The following is a 6,063-nucleotide window of genomic DNA, read 5'->3' as shown; positions in this document are numbered from 1 at the left end:
ATGTAGAAGAAACTGTTCTAATCTGCCCCTTCCACAAAGCACCAGCCAAAAAATAAAATCCCATGTCACTCAAGAATTCTTGCAGTATGATTACACTTTCTATCCGAGCTGGAAAAAAAAAAAAAAAAAAAAAAAAAATTGTCATCTAAACAGCAAAGTAGAGACAATTCTCAATGCTTTCAGTTAGTTCATTCTATTTCTGCAATGTTTTTAAACTGAATTTGAAAAGATCTAGCAAGGTTTTGTTGCCATAGAATAAACCAGTTATCCCACATAGTGCATCAAAAAGAAAGTTTAGCTAGTTTATAGATCAAGCTGTCTTCTTTGAAAAAAAAAAAAAAAATATATATATATATATATATATATATACATTTAGAGAAGAGCCAATGCTTTCACTCCCCTTTGTAAAGCATGTTTTCTAGATTCAGATCAACATCGCTTTTTGTAAGATCTTTTCCAAATTTCTGTAACTTTATTTCTGTTATTAATATTTGTGGCTCCATGGTTTTGAGAAAGACTGTTGACAAAAATTGGCACTGTGATGGGAGCTCCTAAAGTAGTAGCAATATTTTGAAGACATGTTCCACAAATACTTCTAGCAGTGAAATTACAAAAGGAAAGCTGGCCTAGGCTGGGATATCCTGGAAAGCGTGGTACAGAGAAGTCTATAAGAGACAGCAGACAACTAAGATACAATCTGGCAGAGCTATAAATTTTTCAGTTATTTTTTAATTATTTTGGGTCACTGCAGTAGTGGTCTTTGGCTAACAGTTTAGCTCTCCTCTTGTTTACAGCTGTTGTATACAACAGCTAATTTTGCTGTGAGGGCAAAGAGGCAGTAGAAATAGAAAGTATGGGCCAGAGAATTGTATTGGGAAAACTATGAGAGCCAGTGAAATTTTTTTCATTGAGCCCGATATGCTACATTTGGCACAGTAGGGGTTTAATGAAATTTTATTGAATCCAAGGCAAACTTCCAATGGAAATCTGCCCAGATTCCTGGGGGTCTCTGCTGGGGCTGAAGACCTTAGAGGTGCAGATCCTTGGCTGTAGCCTTTCTGTTGATGAGTCTGTCCTTCAGACAGCAGACCAAGAAAGCCCCAAAGAGGCTTCTCTGTAAAATGATATCCCTGTCAACAGTGCTGCTGCCATTCGCTCAGAAACTGAAAGGACGATAATTTCCAACAGTCCTTGCTGAGTCTGGGGAACTTCTGGTATATTAGGAATTAAGAGAAGAATAGATTCTGGTCCAATTTAGCCAAATATTGGGGGGAGGAGGGAAAAAATGGAAATGCTTACATATTGGAAAACTGTACCTCAATACCAGTGTAGAGGAAAGAAAAAATAACTCAGAGGTTAAGTATGGAAAAATATTTATAGGGGGAAAGGGAGAAAAATGGAGGGCCGATAACCCAAAGACACATAAAGGAACACCTCAGACAGCCTCCGTGCAAAGGAGCCATGTACCAAGGTGCTGTGAGGGAGAATGGAGCTGTCAACATCAAGTAAACTACAGCAGTAGAGCAGAATGTAATGCTGTGTGCCCAAGGCCAAGAAAGTCTTTTAAATATCCGGCAAGCTTTGAAAGGAACACCCATATCAGTAAAAGAGTTAGTTTACAGTCTTTAAATACACCTAGTAGAAGCAAGCCGTATCCATCCACAAATAGAAATTAAGTAGTAGAGATCTGGGGCTGCTCAGAGAGCTCATAACAAACAGATATGCCATTCAGAGCCTGCAGCTGGGAAGCAAGTTCTGTTGTTTTTAAACCTCAAAAGCCTCCTGAGGACCCAGCCCGAGGAGCTGTGGGGTAGTTTGACATTTGCATGTTTGGGATATACCAAAAACTTAGTTCCCTTTGACGTGAGAAGCATGTTTATTTGTGGGGGAAGGAACTCTTCAGGTCACCCTGCCCTCATCTATAGTGCAAGATTTCGCCTCTTACAGTATATAAGGAATTAATTTCTCCAACACCCTTCCGAAGCAAGATTAACACAATTAGCATGGGATGGGTAGTGCATAGCTGGAATAACAGTGGTGACCTTCATTTCGTTGAGTATCTTCCCTTCTAAACAGTCCCAGATTAGAGTGCAAGCCTTTGAACAGGCATGGCAGCATCACAGTCTCCAAGCAACGTGATTTTATTGTGGCACTCCTCCCCATTTTCATTTCTCTAGCGAGATCTTCTCCACATAGGGCCCAGAGAGACTTCTTTCTGCAAATCTCAAGTTTCAAAGAAAAATATGAGTTCAGCTTCTTGGGGGTTTGGAGTTCAGCTTCTTGGGGGTTTGCGATTCTCCTAAATTAAACTTCTCTCCTTGCAAAGACTTCAATCCAACAGGTAGTTAGGGGAGAATTTGCTACTGTGGAGAAAGTCACTGCAGCAACTAGTCATCACTTAACATACAGTTCTCAGTTCAGATGAATGTCATCCTTACCTGAGACACGAATGAAGGCTTACCTTGCTCCCTACTTTGTGTAAACAGAAATGTTTTCATGGGATTTTCACCCACGAGGATCCTGTTAAGGGGTATTTCAACATTTTTTTATGTGTTTTCAGGCCTCACAGGGAAAGAGAAAAAAAAGAAAGAAACAAACAAAAACATAACATCCAAATGCAATTATTGCCGCGCTGTACAGATACAATTCTAAGCAAAAAATTCCTATTGCAGAAAACAGCCACAAAGAAGCTGGTCCCGTAAAGATTTTGCTTCCCTCCTTTACTCAAGCTCACAGGAGGCCTGTGTCAGCAAGTGGGGAGCAGTAAGAAATCTGTCTTCATAGCACTGGCACCTAGAGCCAGGAAGTGAAATCAGCTGGAGCAGCGGGCTCTTGGGCAGACAGTTCATAAGGCAGGGTCACCGCAGCAGAGCACAGACCGCATCTATCCTGCGCTCGTGTTTCCTTTATTCTCAGATGGGGTCAATTCCCCTCACCTCTGTGACCTTGTAATCTTGTTTCTACCTTGTCTGTGTTTCTTTAAATTCACTGTTTAAAAAGCTGTTTGAACAACTGGCCATTCAGCAGCAGAAGGAGGGAGGGTAAGCAGAGCTGAGGCTCGAGCAGTGAAATGGGCATATGAACCTCCCTGCTTTGTTTTGCCAGGCTGCCTGCACACTGGATTCTGCCCAGATTTGTGGCAGAATCCACTAACCCGGAGAACCCAAATTCATTTCAGATCAGCTAGGAAAAGGCATTAGTATGAAGCAATTCATTTTATACTATCTCTGTGGCACAGCCAGCTCCCAACTGATGTGGATGCAGAGTAAGCCAACTTGGAATGAAACCACCTGAAAAGTCCCTCAGTGTTTCAGATCATTGCCTTGCACAAACTACAGGCAATAGTAAAGCTTGGCTTAAAGCAGAATTTAGGCAGAGGGGGAAATGGATGCAATTAGCTTAGGAGAGTTCCACTGCTTGGATTGGAGATTCCCATTAATCATACCAGTCTGTACCCAACACAAAATTTTGCCTGTAGAGACTATCCTCATAGACATGATAGAAGGTAATAATTAATAAAGGAGGGTGGTTTAGGCATAGACTCAAGGCCCCTACTGTTAGGCCATCATTGAATTCAAGCCAATTACTTTAACTCTTGAGATGGAAAAAGATGGTTTCTAGTTACTTTCCAATGAAAATCATTTTAGAGAGCAATTCCATTGTTGTTCTCTTGTTCTAACAAATGAAAGTTTGTGCTTGATATTTGTACGTGATGTGCTGTACAAAGAGCTTGCAAACACAAATTGTTGTAAAGGCACCAACATTGCTACAGTTCGGGGCCTCTAGAGTGGCACTGCCAGGGGAGGAATCCACTGTGAAGGCGGCCTATTGGCACCACTGGTTTTAAGACAGAAAGCCCAATAGGTTCCCCTCTTCAAGGTTTAATTAAGCTTAGGATTTCCATATCTTTTGTGTGCTTCCATTTTTTCCTCCTAAAACTCATGTCCTCACCTCTACAGTTATACTTTTTTATTTTCTGTTCTTTCAGACTTATTTCTCCTTTATCCTCCTGGGTGGTTTACTGTAGGTAATGAGCAATGCACGGTCTGCAAAAACAGATTTCATGGTGATGCAAAGTTGACATCGTTGTTTAGCTTCCAGCTGGATTAATTAGTCTGATCCAGTTACACTGTTTATTAGAATGCCAGTGACATCCTAAGTAAATGTATAGTATTGCTTTACATGGTGTGGATATACTCTGATTCCTTCAGTCAAAGCATTTGACCTCCTAAATCTGTGATGGGGGATAGGGATTTCATTCAAGTGCTGCCTCAGAGAAGTTAATATCTTTCACAGCCTCAAATTTCAGCTGAAAAGTGAGAAGGAAAGCTGGTTAGGAGAGATTGCTTGAACAGCAGCAATCAGGGAGAAGGGATGGTGCACAAGAGAAGAAAACAGGGTTACAGGATGGAGTAAGTTTAGATATTATTTCACTTGTTGAAACTGACAACATAATGCATGTCACGTAATTCAGAAATGGTGCCATTTCCTTGAAAATCAGAAGCTAATATATGCAACCCTACACTGTGCAAAAATCAATCTTTCACCTTGCCTTGGAAAAAAAAAACACATGCTATGATTTATGGCAGAGGAAAAGAAGCTTAGATTTTCTTTGACTTCATGCAGTACTCCTTTCACATGTCTAATGTACTGCCTGCAGCTATATTTCTTGTGGAAGGTGAGTATGTTTGTCAGCACTGCCCCTAACAGACTTAGAGAAATACAGGATTTTGTTTTCTAATTGCTATTTTTTTCTTTTTATTTCAATCAATTTATTGCATTTGATCTTTTGATTTGCACACTGTTTTATTTGCAGTGATTTAAGATTCTTGGACACTTCTTGATGATAAACATCTCTAGTGAAATACCCAAGAAGAATGACTTAGCTTTGTGGTGGGAACTATTAGTGTTCTGAGTTTGACCCCAGAGACCATATCTAAAGGTAAGAGAATAAAGTTCTTAACCATGGTCAATTGCATCTTTGATCTTTCCACTGAGCTGGCTCACTAAAGGGCAAATGGTGACAACTCTGATGACTTTTATACTGTAAATAAACTTGTATCTCTGGACATTTATAAAGTATTCACTCCCATGGTGTCTAGCATGAATGACATAGATCAGCAGATTTTGCAATATAGGCGCATTAATGGCCTTCCAGTAGCAGTAATAAAAGCAACACTTTGCAAATCCTCTCTGCAAATCTGAAAGCAGACATTTAATAACTGCTGGTCACTCCTGATCTGGAATGGGTTTGACCTGCTGACCTCAGGGTGAAAGGCTCTGTACTGCATTACCACTCCCAAGAGCTCTCTGACTCTCTCTGAGGCTGGGATTTTTATTATTTTGTAGTTAACTTCAAGACAGCATCACCTACAATGGATAACATCTGCAGAACACTATCTAGGCATCTGAAGATTTTTTGCCTTACAACTAATCATTGGCACTCAATGAATTTGAAGATTAAAAAAAAAAAAATGGATGGCCACATACTCACTGCAGAAACAGGGAAATCAAAATGTGGGGAAAAAAATAAATAAATACTTAATAGGGCCTTTCTTGCCACTGGTTTATTTTTTCACTTATTTACAGGGGTTTGACGTTTCTTTTCATCTAATGGAAGATGTAATGATTTTAGGGGAAGTCATCAAAAAGTTGTTCTTTTTAGCAAGAGAGAACCAAACAACCAGCAGCCCTCCAGGAACACCCAAAAAACTATTCTAGAGGAACAAGAAAGTTCTCATTTGTGTGATGCCTATACTCCCGCAAACTAAAAATGCAATCTGCAACAAGGCTGTCCTTTACTTCTCTATCATTTTCTGTCATTAGGACACTATTTAAATACCCACCTTGCATTCTGCAATGAGGACATTAACAATCTCATTGCTGAGTTTGGAACAGTAAGGAACGAAGACCTATTTTCAGTGGCACTAGGAGGACTCTATATGAATTATATTGATCTCCACCCACAGCGGATCTGACCACTGAAAGCCATAATTTCCACCATTAACAATGAGTCTTTGTTAATTCTGATTATTTGGGAAGCTCTGCATATGCACCTTTGTA

This window comes from Aythya ferina (assembly GCF_964211825.1).
Source record: "Aythya ferina genome assembly, chromosome: 8".
Lineage (NCBI taxonomy): Eukaryota > Metazoa > Chordata > Aves > Anseriformes > Anatidae > Aythya > Aythya ferina.
The sequence above is the reverse complement of the archived record's forward strand: the minus strand, read 5'-3'. Positions refer to the sequence as shown.